The sequence below is a fragment of the Arvicanthis niloticus genome, chromosome 25 (genome assembly GCF_011762505.2).
Source record: "Arvicanthis niloticus isolate mArvNil1 chromosome 25, mArvNil1.pat.X, whole genome shotgun sequence".
NCBI classification, from domain to species: domain Eukaryota; kingdom Metazoa; phylum Chordata; class Mammalia; order Rodentia; family Muridae; genus Arvicanthis; species Arvicanthis niloticus.
This window is the reverse complement of record NC_133433.1, coordinates 36200635-36225353: the sequence shown is the minus strand read 5'-3', so window position 1 is coordinate 36225353 and position 24719 is coordinate 36200635. Positions and strand designations below refer to the sequence as shown.

The 24719-nt window shown below is 37.5% G+C and overlaps 1 protein-coding gene across 2 annotated transcripts in view; it reads right to left on the bottom strand.

Annotated features, from left to right (window-relative positions):
* Positions 1 to 24719, bottom strand: part of Sntg1 (syntrophin gamma 1) — a 728479-nt gene that overhangs the window by 595629 nt on the left and 108131 nt on the right. The window contains exon 1 of one of the 2 annotated variants that reach the window (XM_076924412.1): positions 12796 to 12878. The exons of the other annotated variant lie outside the window; for it this stretch is intronic. The gene's annotated coding sequence lies outside the window, so the exon portion shown is untranslated. Of the gene's footprint in view, positions 1 to 12795; positions 12879 to 24719 lie in introns of those variants that run through there. 2 annotated transcript variants of the gene reach the window in all.

Genomic DNA, 24719 nt, shown 5'->3' with positions numbered 1-24719 from the left:
ATACAGAACTTTTATCTACAATGATGCACTGTCTGCAAGATACATTTAGGGCAACGATGGCATGAAGTCTGTGGGAGTAACTGCCAATAACTCATTTGACCAACTCAGTGAAATAGAACGCATCCCAACACTGCTGAGGTGACCAAAAGCCTGAGAGTAGATAGTCCAAAGACCTAGGGTAAAACCAAATCCTACTGGCCCAAAACTAAGGGGAAAATTGTGCTAAAATGACTCCTAATAAGATTCATAAATCAGTGCTTTGTTGGGCTGTCATCAGGGAAGATTCCTCCTACAGCAGATGGAAAGAAATACAGAGACCAAGAGTCAGATATTATACAAAGAATGAAGACCTTGAAACACTCAGTCTTCAATAGGATTATCTCCATAAAGTCCCTCCCCCTAGAGCTCAGGGAAACCTGCAGAAGAGTATGAGTCAGAGGGGATAGGAGACACAAAGAAAACAAGGTCCTCTAAATAAACATAAGTAAAATTCATATGAGCTAACAGAGATTGAAGCAGAATGCTAAGGACCTACACAGTCAACATCAGGTCCTCTACATACATATGATGGCTTCCACATCAGTGTTCTTATGAGATTCTTGAATGTACAAAGGAGTGGGTCTCTGATTCTTGTGAACTCTCTTGGACTCTCTTCTTCTGTTGTTGTTTTGTCCAACTTCAATATGATAGTTTTTGTTATACCTTATTGTTTTCCTTTTGATATATTTAAGAAAATAAATAGATACTGAGTGAATGAATGAGAGAATGAAAACCTAGCCACTATGGTAAAGTTTAATGACTGAACTGTCATTTATACCTGCTAGCAGAGAAACAAAATTAGTTTTCTCCAATGGAGTGACACTGTATACATTAACCACTCCAGGGCAGGCCTCATGTTTAGGAATAGTTGACTACCACATAATGGAGAGGATCTGGAAAGATTTGTAATAGGGAAAGAATATGATCAAAATATATTTAAGTTTAAAAGAATGGAGCAGAGACTTAAGGAAAGGCCATCCAGAGACTGCCACACCTGGGGATTCATTTCATATGCAGCCACCAAACCCAGACACTATTGCTGATGCCAAGAAGTGCTTGCTGACAGGAGCCTGATGTCTCCTGAGAAGCTCGGCCAGAGCGTTACCTATACAGATGGAGATGATTGTAGCATCGGACTGAGCACAGGGTCCCCAATGGAAGAGTTAGAGAAAGGACTAAAGGAGCGGAGGGGTTTGCAACTCCATTGGAAGAACAACAATATCAACCAATCAAACCCCCCAGAGCTCCAGGGACTAAACCACCAACCAAAGAGTACACATGGAGGGACCCATGGCTCCAGCTGCATATGTAGCAGAGGATGGCCTTGTCTAGCATTAAAGGGCAGGGATGCCCTTGGCTCTATGAAAGCTTGATGCGCCACTGTAGGGGAATGCTAGGGTGATGAGGCCAGTGGGTGAGAGAGCATTCTCATGGAGGCAGGGGTGAGGGGAATGGGATGGGTTTTTTTTTTTTGTTTTTTTTTTTGGAGAGGAAACCAGGAAGGGAGATAACATTTGAAATGTAAATAAGCAAAATAACCAATAAAAACTTTAAACATTATTTTAAATAATAAAAACTATAATAGAAAAAGCCCACACCAAAGACCCCACTGTAAACAATCCAGCCACTTAGAGCAGAGTGTTCTCAACACACTTCCCATCTCCATTCTCAGAATTCAATCAAGCCCCAGAAACAGACACTAAAACCTACCAGTCTTTGTTTTACAAACATTTTCCTCAGCCACTCATACTTCTTAGGATGTGCAATAAGCCTACAGGCTCCTTTAAACAAAGTAGATAAGTTGTTTTTCTTCTACTATTGGGCCCATATCTTCATCTATTTCTGCATACTACACAGATATCCTAATCTTGCAACCAGTTTCCTCTGCATTACTCTCTACTTGTCCTCTGGACCTGAACCCATACATTGGCTCAGAAACTCAAACACTACCCTTGATTTTTGTCCTCCAGCCTCATCTTTACACTCGTACTTTCTGTCTCTGCAAATGACAGGTACTCATCTGAGTATTTAAATAAAAACTTGCCTCCTCATAATGAATTTTTTCCCATATTATGTTCAGTAAAACTACTCAATGACTACATCATATTAATCATTTTCCTGTGCGTCTCTCCTGTCTATTACCCTGCCACTTACTCCTTCCACTGTATGACTTAACTGCATTGTCCTTCTAATGAAAACTATACCCACAGCCTCCCAGTGGTCTCCACAATTAAGACTATTTCACACTGGCATTAGAGCAAAGGACAGACATTCGAGTTCTGGTTTTAACAAGCTGAGAATTTTCCATTAACTTTTTAAGGCTTATCTCAAACCAAGTGTAGCTGCCAATGGTCCTCCATCTAGGGTGTTACAATGGATTCATTGTCTTTGATGTTTCTCTGAATCATTAACAGAATTTGAAAGAGTGTTTTGCTCATGATATGTTGGCATCATATTTATTTGTGTGGGTATTTTTCCAGTGAGTGTCTGTATAGCACCTGTTTATAGTGCCTGAATAGTACCAAAGATAGCATAGATCCAATAGGATGGGAGTTACAGACAATTGTGAGCTGGCACTTGGGTATTGGGATTCAATACCCGGATCCTCTGGAAGAGCAGCCAGTGATCTTAACCCCTGAAAGATCTCTACAACTCCTGTTATATTGATTTCTATGGTAATTACCAAACCGGAAAGCTGTGTGATAAGTTCCATAGGTCAGGATTCATGTCATGAAATAATCTGATATTGCATAGCTGTTGGCTTGGGTAACGAGAAAGTGTGACAAACTTAACTAAAGAGAACCAAAAAAGTTCTATCTTCGTAGTGACTGATGTATCTCAAGGAACAGAAGTATTAATATATCCTGACACAGATGTGCATAGGCTGCAACTGAACGTTACTGTGCCTATGGCATGAATGCTAAAGTAGCATCTTACATAATGTCACATAGCAGTATCCATAGACAATATTCATGATGAACATAATGTTACTAAAATAGCATGTTGATTTATGTAAATATCGCAAACTTAAGATTTAACTGTGAACAAGGCAGTGCACAAATTTCCAGTTGCCTTCTTTCATCTTCATTACAAAACCACTTTTTGTTTGCTTGTCTGTTTGTTTTCTTTAAGAGGCTTTGGTTATGTTTCTTGTAACTATCACTGATTGGTTTGTGATTGCACAGTTGACGTCAATTATTGAGCAGTGAATTTAAAAGGAAAATGTGTATAAACAGCTTTGGATTTCTATATAAGCATTCATATTAAAATGTTGTTCTGACACTGGTCATGAGGAATATAGAAAACTTTTCTCTCAAAACACTGTGGAAAACTGGACAGTCAGTCAGCAGATTGAATCTAGATTTGGTCCAGCATCACACAGAGAATCTATTCCAGGCTCTGTCGAACTGATACATGTAGGCTTATGGAGGCCACAGAAACCAAAGTTTCCTACCCAAGGAAAGCTAGCTGCCCTAGGTTCTGAACACTGTCACAGAAGTCTTCATCTGGGCACATTTGAGAATCAGTCTCTAATTAACTAGCAGGTCCTATTGAGACAACAACTGAGTACAGAAGCAGCATAGAGATAATAGGAGCAAGAGTGGAAGAGCTAGCAGACTATAGGGGACTAGATACACTGTCACACGCTCTTAATTTACATCCCTAGAGGAACTTAGCAGGGCCTACACACCCAAAGACCCCTGGTAAGGGAAGACTATATTATTTACAGAGAAGGCAGGAGGGGGCAGACTTTAAGGTGAGATGGCATTTAAAAACTCTCAAACAAACAAACAAAAATACTTGAAAAGAGCAGGGAAATAATCAGACTCCTGTTGCAGAAAAAAAAAAAAAAAAAAAAAAAAAAAAAGGCTTTGTGAACTCAAGAAATAGCTTACTGGTTAAGAGCACTGGATGTTCTTACAGAGTGCCCGGGTTTGATTCTCACAACACACCAGGGGAATGAGGCTCTCTTATAACCACTAAGGGTATTGTGTACATGTGCTCCTCAGACATACTTGCAAACAAAACACCTGTGCACAAAAAATAACAGAATCTGGTAAACGAGAAAAAAAGAAAGGCTTCATAATATATTACACAAGTCAATACGGAAGACAGCCTGCAGTGAGAAAGTCAGAATTTATTCATTGAGTTTCTTGTTACCTCAAATTGTAGAAGAGAAGAAAAGATAACTGATGTTTACAAAAATAAAGTCCACAAATACTATCTCTCTCAACGAATATGGAATTAAAAAAGGAAGGAGAGGCAGGTCTGTTTCAAAGAGGGGGAAACACATTCAAGGAACTAAAGGAATTATAATGATTCATCCATCAGTCTCAAAGACATACACTGTGTTAAAGAGAATCAGATGAAAATAATAAAAAAAAATTAAATTTTAGAGGAGTTTAACATGAATTTAAATCACGAAACTTCAAAGATAGCACTAAGTAGTATCTAATTTCATAATATGTGAGAAATATGAAACACAGCAACATCATGAATCAGTCAAAGAGAAAGGGACAGAGCAGAGTAAAAAGAAGATTAAAATCTGTCAAATCTCCTTACGATGTTTCAGCTGAAGATACAAAACCTAATAGATCCAAATAAAATTAAAATGAAGAAATTATACACCCACATAATAGTAGAGCTTTTGAAAGCTGAGAGAGAGAGAGAGAGAGAGAGAGAGAGAGAGAGAGAGAAAAGGATATATATATAGAGAGAATATTCAATATTCTTAGGAATAGATCATTAATCATATACATGATTGATGTCTGACATTTCTGAAATAAGACATCAAACAGTGTGCTAGCAAGCTGACAGCAGAACAGACTCACACATGAAGAATTTTATAATCATGAGAACCAACATAAAGTTCAAGAAACAGAAAAGTAATTTGTTAATCATCAACACACAAGAAGTGCAAACTTTAAGGGTGAAAATTGATAATCAGATGACACTGACCCTTGATGGAAATTAAGGATAGTGTCATATTTTTGTCATATACTCATTAACTTCTTTAGAATACTAAGATGGTATAAGCCAATACTCATAAAGACATATTTTGGACTTCACATTGTATAGATGTAACACATATAACAATATTAGCCCAAATAATGTAGGAGAAAAGGCAGGCATATTGAAGCATGTTTATATATTTAACCCAAATTAGCCATTATGATTCAGTAATTAGCCAGAAGAATCCATGGTTCTCAGAACAAACTGGTCTGTAACCAGTGTAAAACTTTTTGCTGGGAAGTAGTAAGAGAGCTTGTTCTAAAGAGAGAGAGAGAGAGAAAGAGAGAGAGAGAGAGAGAGAGAGAGAGAGAGAGAGAGAGAGATTGTTCTCATTTTGTCTAGAGACGTTTTCAAACTACAATCACAGAGTTGATCGGTGGAAACAGGAGCAGATGCTCCGAAGTTTAAACTCTATCATCATTCCCTTTATAGAAACATCTGCCAACTCTCCACAGACGTTAAAGAACACAAGTCAAAATAACTTAGGTAAGTTATAAGCAGGGAAAATGACACATTGAAAGTGCTGATTTAGTACAAAGTGAGGCAGAAATGGAGAAAGGGGGACTTGGAAAATAAGGCTTTGGTTTTATAAAGTAAGGGGCAGACGGCAGACTTGAACATGTTAAAAGCAACATTAGACTTGAGTGGGTCAGTGATCCTGTTCACAGCTGAATGCTGCCATTAGCAGAAAAGTATGATGTGATTAGATGTTATCAAGAAGAGATAAAGCCTAAAGCCTATATCAAAGGTCACAAATAGATTGAGGATTAAAGATAAAAGACTGAAAAGTGGTACAGCTGTTTGAGACCTGAAGCAGCTTCATCCATATCAAATGAGTATTTGCAATAAGAAAAAAAAAAAAAAAAACAGGACATTTCATAATGATTAACTTGCTAGTGTGATACAAAAATACAGGAAAGGTTGTAGAATTTACAATAAAATTTCAGTAAATTTATTAGTAAGTTCTCAGTGGCATGGAGCGCCATAAATATACATTGTTTTTGCAAATAACAGTGATAGGTATTAGGATTCAGCATAACAATCAAGTTACAAAATACCAGGAAGTAACACACAGCTGCACACTAAAATACACAAAACTCTGCTGAGACATACCAAGGAAACTGAAATAAATATAAAATGTTCTGGTCATAAGTAAGTATTGCTAAGTGCATTGTTCTGCAATTGCACCCATGGAATCCATGCAGTCTCAAATCAAAGCCCAAAGATACTCACCACAGACCTTGACAGGGAGAACTGAAACTTTCCTGTGACTGCAAAGGAGAAGCACTCAAAGCAACTATAGGAAAATAAATGTGGAAGGCATGTCCTCTGTCTTTAAGCTTGCTTTCTTTAGGCCTTAAGCAGCAATGGAAACCATGGCCCCTTCTAAAGCGGAAAATTGGTAAATAGAATTGAGTTCACCAACACTGTTATTTTTTTAAAATGAGTTTTGTCAAATGTGTCATGACAATTTCATGAAAAAAAGGGAAATCCTTCAGTAAATCAGACTTAAGAATGACATTGAAGATGATACTTGAAAGCTGAATATAGTTAAACCTTTTAAAGGAAGCACAAAAAAATGTAGTATAGATTCTGAATTACACTAATTTAAAATGTAAATCCAGAACATACCATCACACAGCTGAATTATTATACCGATTACTGAAAATTTCTTTTCTAAGAAATCCAGATAATGTACCTTAGAAGTAAATAAGGATTTAGTTAATATAGTTTACAGAAGAAAACAATATGCAAATAATTAGAGCTGAATCTTAAAACAAGACCTGATAGTCTCGGGGCAATTAATTACACACTTGGAAATCTTTAACAATTTTATTATGCAATATGTGAATCTAAACTTAGATTCACTTTCATTCTTGCTTTACATTTTTCTTGTAATGTTTCATACTGTTTCTATGATAATTAAGATAATATGATTTTGTACACTGACTTTAAATCAGCATAACGTTGTCTGTCCCAAGATAAAATTGTTTCTGATCTTATATATTGCTGATAGCACTTTTTGTATATTTTTATTTTCTAGTAGTCCACACTGAAAATATATTAATGCTTAAGACACAAAATTTAAATATTGCAGAGAATTTTTTAATATGTGTTTCTTAAGGAACATTTATTACCAGATGATATAATTCAGTTGTCCTGTGTTGCTGACTAGCACAAGCTCCGGTTGATGCCAGCACTGTGACATAAGGTTTCAGGGACATCAGTCAAGGCTGCAGTGGCCCAAGGAGCCTTCGGAAATGAACACTGATTGACAATTCAGACAGCCAGCTGGGAATCTCCACAGTACTCAAGGATAGTGTTCTCTACCATCAGCAGTACAGTCCAGACAGAGCTGTCTTCCTAAATTTTTTTTTCAAGTGAATAGCATATCCAAAAACAGAATCTAAAATGTTTATACAGGTGATAATGGGGTAAAGACACAATATGAAAATCTTTGTCTTTAGTGGGTCTGAGGATGACAGAGAGTGGTAGGGTTGGGAGATTCTTTAGTTTGTGCTACAAGCTTAGGGGTGGAGGTACCAGAATGTAGAGATAGATGCACATCAAGCATTGTGACAGCAATCATCCAGAGGATATTGACCTTGAAGATGAGTTAGCTTATGATGAAGAATGACCAGGTGAGGGAGTGTCACAGGGCACTTGGTCTCTCCTAATAAGCCTCAACCATCACTACCAGGCCAGGGTACTTCATTCCATATAAAGAGATGATATTTTTAAGAAAATCCATAAAAGGATATGTTGAAGTCCAACCCATAGTATTTAAAACTTTTGGAAATAGAATCTTAAACATGGAACCAAGGTAATATGAGGCCATTAACTTGAGTCTTAACATATGACTAGCTTCTCTGTCATTAGGGGAGAATAATCCATGTGAAGGCAGAGGCATAGAGGGGTACCTTGAAGTGGCAGATGTGAAGACTGGAATAAAATGCTTGTTTTATTTTCTCAATTCTATAAGCTAAATGTAGTTGGGTTGGGACTTTATTATTATTTTGGGGGATGTCAATATCTAGCTTCTCAAGATTCATGCTCCCCTAGATGAAAAGTATTATCAGCCAGTCCCAACACTGACAATCCAACTTAAATCTAAGTCTGAGGACTCTCCTAAATGTTCCCAACTCAAAAAATGTAAAATCAAATTTTGTCAAGCATATTTTGATCAGTTTTAAGTGATACCCCTGGTATGCTTTATTCTAGACAAATTCTTCTCGGTAAGTGACCCCATATGGCTAGACAAAAAAATGCTTCTGAAATAGAATAGAGAAACTGGCACATAGTCAATATTCCGGTTGAGAATTGAGAAAAATGAAACAGGCCATATGTTCCTGGATGTCTAATATCTAGTAGCTAAAATACCTCTAGATCTCAAGGCTTGACAATAATACTGCTTTATTGCACTCAACAATTTGTGAGGATGGTAGTTTTGTCTTCCTAAACTCTGGGAGTCTCTTTGATCCAGATTTCTACAACTGCAGCTTGGCCCCAGTGGAAGTCTCTTTGATCTGCAGTCACATCTCCAGCTTGGCCCCCAAATTATTTCTCTTTATTTAACTCCCAATTTAGATATATGTCAGCCAGACTAAAAATTACTTTTACTTGTTTCAAAGTTTCAGAACCCTTTTGTGTCCCCTGTAATTCACTGAAGTTCAACAGACTAAAAGGCCAGTCTTCTATAGATAATTTGTGTCTCCATTCCTGACTTATCTCAAAACTGTTGATGGACCCTGGACTCGAATGTGTAACCTCTTTATAAAGGCACAGTCAGAGGATATGAGAGGAGATATGACTAATCCTGTAGAGACCTGATGCCCCAGAGAAGGGAAATGGGGTGCATCCTCTCAGAGGCAAATGGGAAGGAGATTAGTGAAGAACTCTGAGAGGGATAAAAACTGAAGGGGGACAACATTTGGGATGTAAATAAATAAAATAATTTTAAAGAAGCTGTGTTTTTGTTATGTTGTTGTTTGCAGATAATGATAACAGCAAAAAAAGGATTTTTGTTTTCTCATCTCAACTCCTGAAGAGGGAAAAATTTACCTACGAATTTCTAAAAAGTGGCTTTAACTATTTTATCCAAGTTAGATAGCCCTTTATTGATACAAAATATGGTTCTTGCTTAAAGTAGGTAAAGAATATTTTATTACCAGCCAAACATGAGTGATAACGGCCAGAGGAACATAGATTCAGAGTATCCTGAATTACACATTCCACTGTGGGAAAAAAAATCACTAAACTTTTATTTTCACAAAATATTGTCACAAATCAATATATTTTATCATATAAACTGTTAGGGATGTTAGGTTAGATTACATAAAAGCAGTTTTCAGACGTTATCAGATGACATTCTTAGCTTTTAGGTTTGTGGATGCTACTAGTCTATTATATAAAAACATAATAAAGGTTTTATCTGATGGCAGTAAGGATTTCGGAATGGACACAAAAGTGGGCAATAAAGGCTGTTAAATGGACTAAAGCTTGTGAGGTGGAAGAGGTTGCGAAAGGAGATTCCAGAGATATCAAGGTATAAAAACATCAGTGGCAGAGGAAGACTGTAACTCTCTGCCCTCCCCCCCATAAAACACTACATGTAATGAAACAAAGTATGCACACAGATACACACACACACACACACACACACACACATGGACACACATGTATGCACACGTGTGCACAGAATACTCCATAATAATAAAACTCCATAAATTTACATATTACATAATATGTAAATATCCCTGACCAGGGAAAAGCTCCTAAAATTTTTGGTGGTTGATTTTTCTCCACCTCTGGCTCATTTCCAAGCTTAGAAGTATTTCTCTTTGTCAATAAACACCCCTCCTTGACTGTTACTATCCACATGTCTCTGTTCAAAATGTTGTTCAAAGACACAGAACCTGGCAGCCACACTATGGGCCTTCCACACAGTACTTGTGTGAGATCGTTTTGTGTCTCATCTGGTAGTATGTTTCATCTAGATGATTATGATATTTCTAGTTAGTCTGCATGCAGAAACATTAGTACAGATGTGGCTTTAGATCATTAATCTCTATTTTTATATCCCCATTGATGTTTTCATTAAAAGATAGACCTAAATGAAACATTAACTATTGTAATAACTATACTTTAAAAACATATCCGTGGATGGCTTAAGATTTTGCCAAGCACTGTCAGGTATTCTTTGCATTTTTTATCACTTGGATCATGGATTCGGCCTCATGCTTATCAAATCACAGAATAAAAACTGACATGTTGGAAAATAGATACCTGTTCCAGCTACATGTGCTGTCAATCCTGAAACAATTGCTCACCAACAGATCCTGAAATAATTGCTCACCTCCATCTCTCTCTCTCTCTCTCTCTCTCTCTCTCTCTCTCTCTCTCTCTCTCTCTCTCTCTCTCTCTCTGTGTGTGTGTGTGTGTGTGTGTGTGTGTGTGTGTGTGTGTGTGTGTGTGTGGAGTATGAGCAGCAGAGATTGGAGCTGCCCGAGTAAAGACTTACAGGAGGAGATAGCTGTTCTTACCCTAAGTTTGCATGGAGAATCTTGCACACATCAAAAAAGAAGTCTAGTGGATTATGCAGTAATCTGGACCTGGAGTAAATTGCAGAGCATGGATAAATGCATGGCCATACCAGGTGTTCATAGAAGTGCCATGGAGAGAAGTAAGGGAGTGAAGGTGCACAGAGTGGGCTTAGCAAGTGAAAGAAAGGCTTCTCTATTAAGTGAAACTTGGTATTTCTTATTAGAAAGGAAAAACAAAATCAAACCAAACTAAATACTGTACCCTATTGCACAGCTTGGAGAGACCCACAGTGCACCTGCCTTGGGAGGCATGAAGATAATTTAAAGAGATGGTGGCCCCTCTTGGTTGGATATCTAACTAGTAGAACAATGAGACAAAAGAAGGTGGAATTTTTCTTTCTGAAATTTTATGCTGGGGAGAGGGAAAGTTTAAAGCTTAGTGACAGTTAAATGGGAACTTTATCTCTTGCAAAGAGGTGTCACAATTCTGACAATTTTCAGATTACCTTTCAGGAAGTGGTAAAGCTTCCACAAACATAGCTCAGTGGTGGGCTGTGGTACACTGATGAGATTGATTAACCATGGACACCTCTTGTCTTCTATTTAACTATAAAACTTGTGCCAGCTCCACCAAGATGAATAGTCAGGGGAGACACTTGATATGCAAATTAGCAGTTTTGAATTTTGAACAGTATTATTTACAATACACATTATGTCATAACAGTTGGTATTGTGTGGAAAATAACTGAAGAGACTGAATTAACTTTGCTGGCATCCTGGAAACCTTTGTGCTAAATGTTGCACAGTTTACCATACCTCCAGTTATATCTGGCCTCTGATCCTCAGTAAATCAATAAAAAAGGAAAAATTAATAATCAAAAGTAGACAGGGGAGATGTAAATCTTTGTGTGATAAAAAAAACGTGATCTGTAGCATTTGTACTGTTTCTCATTGAAATAATTCCACAGTGTCTGTGGCTTCTCTGGCATAAATAAAGATATTCTAAAGAAACACTTGTGTCTCCCAATCTGACTATCTGACTACTGAAACAGTGGCCCATAAAGAAATGGCAATTTTCTCAGGAATCTCCTGCCAAAAAAAGAAAGGGGCACCAGACAGAGGATGACTTTGGCTCCCAGGAAGAGATTTCAAACCATTTTAATAATTTTTTTATACCATCTTATAGGAGGAGAGTTAAACCCAGATAACAGTGGATCAATGATGGGTGTAATTGAGCTTTGTCTAGGACTAGTCAGATGTTTAAATCTTTGGTCCTTAGAGTTCAAATTTTGAACTCACTTTAGGACCCCAAAATGAACTTGAAGTATTTGTTGGATCTCTTTGCCCTTTGGTCCAATGTAGCCATGTTATACAGATCTCCCTTTTCTACTTTGCACTATTAATTTGGCACTTTCTATTGACTTACTGAGGACCAGTGGTCAAATATGACTAGTGGCATTGGTAGTGACCTCAAGTTCAATAATAGCAAGGTTCCAGTAGCCTGAGTGATTATATAGAACTCAGAGAAGATGCTGTGTCATGGTTGGCTCTTCCAAGCCAGTGTAAGTCACTCCCCTCATATCAAAGTTATTTTCAGCTCTAAAGGTAAGCCTACATTTGTATATGTTATTGAAACCCAATTTCTAAATACTCCCTATATATTCCATATAACATATTTCTTTCAACAATGACACTTGAAGGAAGGCGTGAATAAAACTTTCTAAGAAGTGGTGACAACTGAAAGAAACAGGTAAATTGTACATCATAAAATGTTGTGCTCTACTTTCTAGTTCATTGGAACTATGTGCTGCAATACATGATTTTGTAAAATGAACAAATTTAAGTATCATTTATTAATTAATACAATGTTATGAGTACATTCAGGAAATGCAGACAAGACTCAGGAAAAGGGGGAGTGAACATTAGCAAGAGCCAGCCTTTCAGGAGCAGAGTTCACTTCCCAGGTGCTCACCATGATTTATCAGGCAGTTTCAGGTACTATAGGCATTGCAGAGAAAATCATCTGACATTTCTCAGAGGGAGCATAGGTATCAAAAGTGATGAGTTAGTACAGAATATAGTACAAAGTGTCCGTGCTTCTGGAAAAACATAACTCAGAAACAGGAGACCAGAAACTGTCCTAGTTAACAGAGGTAGGTTCTGAGCATCTAGACACTTTAATGATGATGATAGCAAGTACCTCACAAGTGCTTTATGCTAAAGTCCCTGGGTTCACTTGCAACAAATCTTCTGCTCAAAACTGAGACTGCTGTGGTCTAGGCTTCACATTCCTGTTAAAGAGAAGAAGCAGCAAGTCAAGTGTCAAGAGAAGCTGTGATGGGAGATGATGTGACAGACATCAGCTGCAGCTAGATCATTCCAAATGAATTGGAAGGAACTTCTTTCTTTGCTGCTCACTTGCCCCATACAAACCACAGTGCAGATTGTATCAAACCTGTGGCTTTCATACAGAAATATATGTGGACAATATATCTGGGAATATGGTTAGGCATTTTACATTTCTTTGAATACATTATTCCCTTAATCAAAGCTTTGAAATTTTCTTACATGAAACCTCAAGATTTAGCCCTACACATTTTCTATGTAATGTGGCATTTGTTGTGAAAAGATTATTAACTGTGCTTAACCATAATATGTAGGAACAAGATGACAGTTTCTAGAGGATCCCTGCTAACCTTCAAGGAGTAACTGGTGATTCAGATCTTGCCTTGAGCAACCCCATGGTCTGATATGACCAATGTCAAAGGTATGTGAGGTCTCTTAACTTTGTGCTGATTAAGGTCATCAGTGGCTAGATTGTTAGTGAATCTGTACAGGACTGTGTGATGACATATGTCATATAACTCAAGGTAAAAATTCTTCAAGTCTGACAGAAAGAGAATGTTGGTCAGTGTAGATAATGTTGGTTAGTGTAGCCACTAAGGGAAGGTAGCATATGAGCTGAGATTAAAGAAATGCCTTAAAAAAAAAAGAGAGAGTCAAATGAAAATAAATTACAAATTGTTAAAAAGAACATTAAAGGGGGAGCTAATAAAATGTAAGGGCTGGAAGGGCAGTTTCAAAAGTGATTGCATTCAGGCTAAGCTAAGTAAACAAGCCCATTTGAAATCAGATTCTGCATCAAAATGGAGAGACCTAGAACAACCATATGGGATTCCATTCTCTTCCCTCTAATCTTATTTTCTTAATGGCTTAAAGGTAAATTTAAAGTTAAATTAGGTTCAGAAAGCAATTTTAAGTTAAATGGTGTGTAAAATAATAGTTTCATTTTAAAAAGCAATAGTATTAGTTTGGATTTTTAAATAAACTGGTGAAAATCCTGTATGTATAAAGAACGCTTTCAGCTCTTTGAAATGACTAACACTGATACATAACAGAAAACAAAAGAATCTCCTCCCAGATCTACCGCTGCCTCCCCATTACCCATCCAACTTCATGCTTTTGTTGTTGTTGTTCTTTTGTTTTGCATTTTAAGACATGGCTTCCCGGTGTAGACCAGACTGTCCTAGAAGCTTGCAGCCCCATCACCTCTATTTTAAGACTTTATGATTCACGGTTGCTTTGCCTGCATGTATTTTAGGATACTATGTACATGCCTGGTGTCTGCAGATGACAGAAGAAAGTATTTGATCCCCTGAAATCAGAGGTGATCTGTCATATTAATCCAGGTTCCTGGGAAAAGCAGGAAGTGCTCCTAACAGCCAATCATTCTAGTCATTGTTTTATTTAAAAACAAAAACAAAAATCAAACAACAGACCATGAATCCAGTTTGTGTTGTCCAATTGCTCTTGGGTGTGAGACCTACCTGGAGTGTGATCAATATCATGCTGTTAATGAAAACTAAATCTGTCTTTCCCAGTAGCTGTCAAATACCAATAGAACCTCAGCTAAGTGTGAGACTTACATCCCTTCCCACCACTATGCTGGGACTTTTATCTGGCCTGAGACAAAAAAAAAAAAAAAAAAAATTAGTGATTCATGTGTGCATAATTCCTTTTGTGCCTAAAAAATGCTCTTGAAATTGGTCATTACTTCCGTTTCCCTAATCTTCCCACGTGCTCTTCCTTTAAGATTTCTGAACCTTGAAGGAATGGGTATGAGATAGATGCTTCATTTAGTGCTCTTAGCCCATGATCTTGCCCACCTGGGGTGGGAGGTCTCTGTATTAAGCAACATCTACTGCAAGAACCTTCTCTGTTTAAGACTGAGAGATGTACAAATTTATGGTTATGAAAGTATGTAATTAAGAGGTACTTTAATATTAAATCTATTTATCACAGTAATAGTTTTAGGTGCTCCACTAGGACTTATTACATGTCCAGCCATAGTTCCTGGCCCCTTTAATAATGCCAGGTAAAGTTTTCATCTTTAAATCAGGTCAGAAATTAGTTGGTTGGTTACCTCCATAATATCCATGCCACTATTGTATCAGTGGACATAGCTTACTAGACTGGTCATTGTAACTCCCAATTTATTTATGGACAGATGATATTAATAATTATCTTCCTCTAGCAGCATGTATAACACTGTCCAGTGATGTGGATGATAACCAGTAGAATTGAAGCTTCTACATAATTACCTACTTGAGTTCTCTGACTTTATGAATTTATTATATGATACCTTCAACATGAATTTTCTATAGTTTCTGAAACATAACCTAGAACAATTGCAATAGTCAGAAATGTTTGCGGTTCTACTGGGACATATTGACCAAAAACTTAGAAAGAGGTAACCCAGTCCTAGCCATGACGCTTTTTTGTAGTGTGTGGTGTCTAGGTGTTGTTCACCATTAAATGAAAACTTCATTTAAACTATTTTTATATGTACTTATAGATATTTTAAGAAACTTCTATTATAATATGTTTCTAGACACCAAGAAAACAAATGATAAATTAAAAACTGGGATATGGCTAGTTTCTATTACTGAAGAAACTAGAGCATAATATTTCTTCCACTACTTTGTATAAAGCTCAGTGATTGGGCTATGTGAGAGGTAGGTATAGTGAGGAGTCAGAAGGAGAGGAAGAGGAGAAGGAAGAGGAGGAACTAAGAGGAGGAGGAGAGAGATGTAGGAGCCGTGGAGAACCACGTTTGTGTCCAGGACGGTCCTGGGTAGCGATTTATATAATAAGGTTAGATATTGGGAAACACCTCAAATTGTGTGGGCAAATTGATAATTGAGCATTACCAAACATATAAAGCCATTGGATAATCTTTAAGCATTGGAGTCTCATTTCTACCGACAGAATGGTCTGGGCTCAGCCAAACATTGTGGAAACAGCATCTTGTGGGTGCTAGGGCTGATGCTCCTTGTCAGCCTGAGCCAGCGGAGTCGAGCAGCAGGGAGAACACGCCGCAGCTCTTGGCCTCAGGACTTGTCTAGTCAGAAACATGGTGGCACCCTAAGAACAAGCAAGACTGGGTGCCGCTGTTTTAAATATTAACCATAACAAGAAACCACTTCAGACATAGGGTCTAGAGGTCCCTCAACTGGATGTGACATGAATGGCTTTCCCTGAGAACCACATTTATGGAACTAGAAAGCATCATGCAAGCTTCCAAAGAAGGGCATAAACAAACAGCCCTACCTAGTTTTGCTACCTAAGAACCAAAACAATGACCAGCATAGTACTATAACCTAAGGATACAGGAGTGGCTTGCATACCTTGGCAATCATAAAATAGCTTCCTATCTGGACTTAATATTCACTCAACAAGAAGTAAATCATACCTGATACTAGAAATCTAGCCAGCTACCCAAAGCCAGTGAAGAGATGGATCCCAAAGGAGAGCCTACAAAATCTCTTTATTAAACTAACATAATGCCTAATTACAATCTAAATATTGTCATTAGTCCCACAGATAAGTGTAGTCCCCACTTTTCATTAGGGAAACTTCTCTTTGTAACAAACTCCTACCATTACATAAAACTACAACCAATCAAAATGCAGAGTGTGGACCCTAGACCCAGTTGATAAATCTTCAATATAATTCCTGTACCTAAGGCTCAAGGATCATTGCAGAAGGGCAGAAAAATTGTAAGAACCAGAGGATCAGGGAGTATGCTATGACATTATATAGTCCAGGAATGTCAGGATTTATATCTGTAATCAATATGACTCCCTAAATATGAGTTGAATAAGGGCAACAATAGACATATAACCTAACATGGATGGAGAAAAGCCAAGAGGCCTCAACCCTACACAAAGAACTATAGGCAACTGAAGAAATCTGAGAATGACAGAAATGGCCCATTCATGCAATAACAAAATTTTTTATAATGATTACATACATAATGTTTTTCAATATAATTTTAATACATATCTTATGTATATGGAAAGGATCTTATAATATGCTCTAAAATGTAATAAATAAATAAATAAATAAATAACATAAAAGAACCACACCTTTCTCTTAATGATTAGTGTATGATTAAAAACTCTCAGTTTTGAAAGGCTATACACAAAGATTTAGCTTACTGCTCAGTTTTATAAAATTTGGCTTTCACTTGACAACTTTTTATTTTTAACCCAATATATGTATTTTTTATAATTTATTGTTTGCCTCTGAATCATGTAAAATTGTTAAATTATAATTTTTTTTATTCTGAAATTGTTCAAAAATTTATGGTAAAATGTCAATTTAAAATCAACTTTTGTTCTGGCATATTTGAAAGGTAGTTTTTAATCGTAGAAAACCTAAATGTATGTACGAGATAAGGTTGATGATTTACCCAACTACAATGTCTTAATAGATATTTAAGGCTAAGAGCCTAAAATCTAAATCTTACAGTTCCACAAGCATGCTTGTTTACTTTGTTGCCTCAGATATATTTTAAAGTTTTCTTTTCTATGAAAATCTATTTACAGTGTCATGACAGTGTTGCATGTGATTAGGCCCCAATGTGACATTGATATGGACAGGATGAGAAAGTCTTGGCAGCATGAATGCAACTATTTCCTTGTCTCCTATGCCATGTCACTGAGACTTTACACGGAGAATAAACCCCAGGAACTCAACAACAGTAGCTGCACCATCCACGGGAGGTTTGACAATGAATTCCCAGCATTTTGAATCACACATAGAATAGTGGGGCAGTAGTGGCACATTTTTAATCTCTGCACTCAGGAGGCAGAAGCAGGTGGATCTCTGAGTTGGAGGCCAGCCATTCTTGGTTAATGTTAAGCTATTTAATCATAATATATTTAAAATCAAAGGAAAGAAAATCAGCAATTTTGAGGAGAAAGGTACATACTTCCATCATATGATCTAAGAAATCTATATTTACTTTCAAATAATATTTCAGTACAAAGGCATTGAATTAAAGGAATTAAAGGAAGAGATACCAGTGAACTCCGCAGTTCCCTCTCAAGAAAGGTGAGTTAGAACTGTGACATCAGCAGTCACTGAAGAGGATCTGCAGTCTGCAGAGCCTGATGACATTTATCACATATAATTCACTCTCTTCTTTCTTCTTCTGAGTATTCGTCTTTGACTAATGATATAAACAAAATTCATATCAAAAATGATATAAAAATAATGATATGACAAAGTGATTTGTCATAAATACACAAGTGTGTATCCTTATAATCAATAATGAGTATGCTGGGTGCTCTGAAGACCCCAGCACTGCCATTCACTGCTTTTATATGTTCACATCCCAAGGTTGTCTACTCTGTCCATTGTCTACTACATGAAAATACTGTAATTTTAATGATAAAGTTGAGTATCTAGGATCAACGATTTTGAGGCTCTGAATCCAGGCTTTGATGTATCCACAATCACTGTGTTATACCCAATGCTTCTTAGAGAACAGACAATATATAGAGGAAGACAACACAATCTTAAAAACTGATCTCATTAATGTATATAACATGGTCTAAATTTTTTTCCTTTGGTTTTTATTAGGTTGGTGCAAAAGACATTGTGGTTTAAGGCCAGGAATGTTAAATTATTATAATTAGGGTCAAACCTATCATCTTTAATCAAAATGAAAATCATATAATCAATACATTTCTCGGTCAACAGTATAAAAGTGTGTTTCTGAAGTGTAAAAAATCCAATTTTAGGATTGGAGGAACTCGTGAGAAGCATCTTCTGCATCCTCCTGATTGTGGAATCAATCATATTGCCTGTGAAAAGTTTTCAAGATGCTTCGAGAAGAGGAGTTGGTGTGTGAAATGCCCAGTGAATTTAATGGATGAAGCAATACCCCAAGTCACAACTGGTCAGTTTTTGAAGTATGGGTTGTATGACTTGCACAGTGGAGAAGAATTGGGGCTATTTTGGTAACCATTTTACGGGTATAGGTCTTGAAGTTTTCAGAGTATCTCATCAGCTTTTCTGAGCAACTTCTGAGAGGTGATATTTTGAACAGGATTAAGAAAGCTCTAATAGAGTTGACTAAGAATGGACTATCCCTGATCGTTACCATGCTTTTGATCCAAGACTGCCTCTGAGGAATATTTAAAAGCCACCTCCTGGTTTCAACCAGTCATCATAAATATAGAACCAACTTTTCATCGACCCTTACAGACTGATAGAAAAATGGTTTATTGTTACTAAGTAGAATGAAAGAAGAGAATGTTTAAAGATGAAGTGTTTTCTTTGTTTAATTTTCATTCAGTTCATTGAGTACCTATCAGCTTACTAAGCATTTCCATTCCAATTTGCTTCCAATGCCAAAATGACTATTGGATGGTCCACATCCATCCATGCTGTGTTTTTTGATAACTTTAAAGAGACCCAGGTTTAATAACTGTTCAAAGTGGTCAGTGTCAGATTCCAAAGCCCAGCCCCTGTTGCTCTTCAACTTTAAGGCTCTTATCTCCTTTGCAAAACATTTTCAACTACTACTGAAGACAAGTTTAATAGCAATTACTGAGTCAAATGTGTTGCTGATGTATCCATATGAAACTTGAATAAAGAAATAGCTTATATTTGTTTTCTATCTAATTTCCATTGTATAAAATAAAAATGAAACAAGCAGCAAATAATAAATCATTAGCAGAAAACATAAAGAAATGTACACTACTAAAATATGCATAATGATATTTATTTAAGAATGTCATTTCAACAATACAAGTAATACAATTACATTTACACCAACTTAATAAAAAGATATCACTGCTTAATCAATGAAATCCAGAGTCAAGGACATAAAACATATCTCAAAATCTCTGACAGAAAAGTCTCTATAAATTAAATAAATGAAAAAAAGCAAAGTACTATGTAATAAAGAATATTTAAAAGCAAAATTATTTAAAACTGAATTAAAATATATTGATATAAACAAAAAATATATCAGCAAATGTTTAAATAAAAATGGAGATCTCAAATTAATTGTTGAAGCTCCAAGCCTAAAGATTAGAAACAAAAAATGACAAATCAAACATAAAATATGAAATAGGAAGAACAATATGGGAAATGAATGCAATTGAGAGCATAAAATGACACAAAGTATCAAAATTATAAATAACAGAATTAAAAATTAACTTCCAACAAAGCTGAAAAGAATACAGAAATGTCACAAATGACCAAAACCAGAAATAAAGGACAGTTGATTACAATGAATACTGAGCTTATAAATATGGTAAAAATGGAACAATATAAGCAAATTCATGTTCATAAACTGGACAAGTAAAAATAGATGGACAATTCTTTGAAAAGTATAAACTCTAAAAACTGAACCAAAGTTTTGGAGCTATTAATACTTTTACTATTTCTAATAAATTGAAATAAAAACATATTTATCCTGGATGAGACTTCTAAATACAACTTTTTCACTTTTGAATTTAATGAAATATTAGAAAATAGTACCAATAATTTTACAAATATGTTCCATAAAACATAAAAGAACATTCCTTGACTTGTTTAAAAATATTCTTAGAATTCTTTGAGAATTTTTAAAGTTTTTTTTATTAATTTTTTGACTGTGGGATGTCAACCCCATCCCTCCACTTAATGCCCTGTCTTTCTACTGCATGTTGACTCTACAAGTTCCCTCTCCACACTGTAGGGCATTTCATCTAAGGTCCCTCCCTCTGAGTCTTGAGCTTTTCTCACTTCCCAGGTTTCTGGTACATTCTAAAGGGTCCTCCCACCTTCTCTCTGCAGAGGTTGACTGTTTCTTTTTTTTTCTGCTGGCCCTCAGAGCTTCACTCATGTTCCCCCCAGTACCTGATCATGTTCTCCTTTTCCCCTCCCTATCCCCTCTCCCATCCAGGTCCCTCCCTCCCTCTGCCCGCCCCCACCATGATTGCTTTCTTCTCCCTCCCAACTGAGACTGAAGCATCCTCACTTGGGTTCTTTGGCTTGTTAACCTTCTTGAGATCTGTGAATTGTATCCTAGGTATCTGTATTTTTTTGGCTAATATCCACTTATTATTGAATAAATACCATGCATATCCTTTTGGGTCTGGGTTACATCACTCAGGATGATATTTTCTAGTTCCATCCATTTGCCTGTAAAACTCCTGATTTCTTCATTCTTAATAGCTGAATAGTATTTCATTGTGTAAATGAATCACATTTCAGTATCCCTTCTTCTGTTGTGGAACATCTGAGTTGTTTCCAGCTTCTGACTATCACAAATAAGACCACTATGAACACAGTGGAACATGTACCCCTGTGGCATGGTGGAGCACCTTTGGGTATATGCCCAAGAGTAGTATAGCTGGGTCTTCAGAAAGATCTATTTCCGATATTCTGAGGAACCTCCAGATTGATTTACACAGTGGTTGTACCAGTTTGCAATTTGAGAATGTAATACAATGTATTTTGATCATATTCATTTGATAATTTCTCTCTTTAATCCTTTTCCCTATCTGCCCTGTCTCCCTAATGCCTCAACTTTATGTCTATTTTTTTAAGCTCATTGACTCCAATTTATACTATTCATATACTTCTGAGTGTGACACTATCCTCAGCAGTTTGGTTAGCATACCAGGAGCCACCCTTAAAAAAACTAAATCTCTCTCCTTAAGAACGCATCAACTGGCCATAGATCCTCAGTTAGAAGTAGGAGCATATGAAACTCTCCTCTCTCTATGCTGGAATATGGACTGGCTTGATCCTCGCAAATCTTTTACTGGCAACCAAGGCTGCAGTGAGTTCATGAGTGCCAAGATCCTGTTTATTTTAGAAGACACTGTTTTTCTTTAATATTTACTGCCCTGGTCTTGACAACCCTTCCACTTCCTATTTCACTGTGGTCCAGGAGCTTTGTTGAGGGAATATAATATAGATGTCCTATGTGTGTCTTAGCATGCCTTAGTCATTTAGTCCTTGCCTTTTGACCAGTTGTAACTTTTTGTGTTAACTACTATCTACTGCACAGTAGAATTTCTCTGATGAAATCTGAGAGTTATATTATCTACAGATTCAAAAATGTGAATTTAGAGACCTGTTTATTTAGAGATCTGTGTTTTTCAGGCAGCCAGGAGGAGACTCTGATTCCACATGGGCAGAGCATAAGCATAGGAGACCTCAACACAGTGGCATGCTTCTTCCAATAAGGCCATGTTCTCTAATAAGGCCACACCTCCTAATAGTGCCACTTCTTATGGGCAAGCATTGATATATGTGAATCTATGAGGCCAAACCTACTCAAACCACCACATTCCATTCTTTGACCCCCCCCCCTCCAAGACTTGTAGTTATAACAAAATGTAAAATGTATTTAGGCCTTTCATGGCCTCTCACAGTGCCAAGCCTCAGTTGCTCTCTGTGTTCCATCCCTTCATGCCTTCAAAACCTGTACCATCTGGTGATTCTTAAACACTATCAAGTCCAGCTGCAGTATGAGATCTATCTTTCGAACACAGCTGCTTTGTGCACTCAGAAAACATTTCCCAGATTTCACCTCAGTGATCTGGTCTCTTCTTAATCACTGCTAATTTCTTAGCTCCAACTAACCGGCATCAACTTTCCCAGTAACCTTTCTAAACTCAGAGCCATGTAACAAGAGCTGTCAAGTTCTGCTGCTTACTAGGGTTGGACCATGACCCCCTTCTTCTATTACATTTTCACCACCTTGGTTCTAATAATTTCCTTTACTGCCTAAGCTTGGTTGTCCAGGAACTTACTCTGTAGACTGACTTTGAATTCAGAGATCTGCATGGCCCTGTCTCCTGAGTTCTAGGATTAAAGGAATGTACCATCACACCTGGACCTAAGCTTTTCTTTAATTCCTTTTCATTATGAATGTGGCCACTATGCCTCAAGATCTGGATCAAAGTCATCTTGTCTTCCTACCTCAAGATCCAGAGAGCAGGTGTGCCCTCCATTTCTCACTGTAGTTCATTACAGATTTGGCAAGTTGACAACCTAGAATAACCATCACAATCCATCCCATGTCAATTTGACACATAATCATATCTCCTTATGTTCAATAAAAACAATAACCAGGTCATAATTCCTAACATGATATAATTATCCAAAATACAACAGAAAACACAGTAAATTTAGACTAGATGGCAATGTCTCTTTCTCAACATGCTTTTCATAAGATGGAAGCTTTACTGAGTAGGTTTTTGCACTGAAGTCAGCACTCCCTTAATCTGTTCATCTCACTGAACACAGGATTTAGCTCCATTCTACTTTCTGAAACCCTTTAATACATGAAACATACATTTTGTATTTTTTCTTTCTAAGCTTGCTATGCTTGATCAAAATCCTATTCATAAGAGTGAAGGATAAGACACAGTCTATGTTAGACTCTTTTGAGATTTCCTTACTCAATGCAATTAATCTAAATCTTTTCACTTTAGCCTCAGGCAGACTCTTCAGAACAGGGCAAAAAGCAGCCACATTCTTCACCAAAATATCACAAGAATAATTTCTAGGCAATATATTAAAATTCTCCTCTTCTGAAATCTCTTGAGCCAGGCCCCCAGAGTTCAAATCACCCTCAACACCAATGCCTTCCCTAATCCTATTATGATGGCCCATTAAGCTCCAGTTAAAGCATTCTACTGCAAGGCTGTAGCTTGTGCTTGTGCGTGGGCATGGGTTCTGTTGGGATGAATTGTGGATCCCGCGTGTCTGTCCCCCAGATGGCTGGAACTGCAGCTCAAGGAACAGAAGTGCAGGAATTTGACTGAGTTCACTCCATGTGGTGCAGGGCAGATGTTGGGATATGAGAAGCCATCGAGCTCCACCAGGGCATGGAGAGGTCTCAGCCTGAGACCTACTGGGGCAGAGCTCTTAGATGGGGACCCCCAGACAAAAAGGTGTGCAAGAATCAACTGGTATTAAACTTCTGGGCTCCCAGGTGCTATTGGAAGCAGTTGAAGAGTTGAGACTGGGGGCGTACAGGCTGAACCAGCCCACACCTGAGAGGGAGAAGAGGGAGAGCTCCCACGGCACCCCGCTGGGTGGAAACTCTTGGTCATGGTGATTCACTTGGCTGGGTCATGGTTGGCTCAGCTAGATTGCTTGAGTTGGCAGGGCTCCACGGCTGGAACGTAGAGAAGTCTTCCACGGGAGATTAGACTGTGGCTCAGTAGTCACAAGCCGCCTCCACAGTTCTCCATGGAGGGCCCCAAAGACACAAGGAAGTCCATGGTTTTAAAATGTTTATTATCATGGCAGAAAGTGAATGTAGCTGTACCTCATGTCCTCAGGGCAAGCCAGAGGTTAAATACTGTTTGTAAGGAGGAGGGGCTAGGAAAAAATGCTTAATTGGCTATGCCCTCTGATCTTTAGGTATCTCATTGATATGGAGATCTCTTGAAGCTCTGCTGCCTGTAGCCACGCCCTGTACCTGTGCTATCTGTGCTACCTGTGCTATGTGACCTAAGGCCACAAACCTTTCTCTGGCAGGGGCTGTGGATCAAGGCTGAACTCCTACTGTTCCATTAGAGTCACCGGGGTTCAACACAGACTCAACTGGGTACCCCATTGCCTCTCACAGCCCACCGCCCCACATTCTGCTGCTTTCCAAAGTCCCCAAATCCACACAAAATCCTCCAAACAAAAGCATGGTCAAACCTATCACAGCAATGGCCCTCTCCTGGTACAACTTCTGTTAGTAGGGGTTTCACCACTGTGAAAAGACACCATTACTAAAGTAACTCTTAAAAAGGAAAACATTTTATTGTA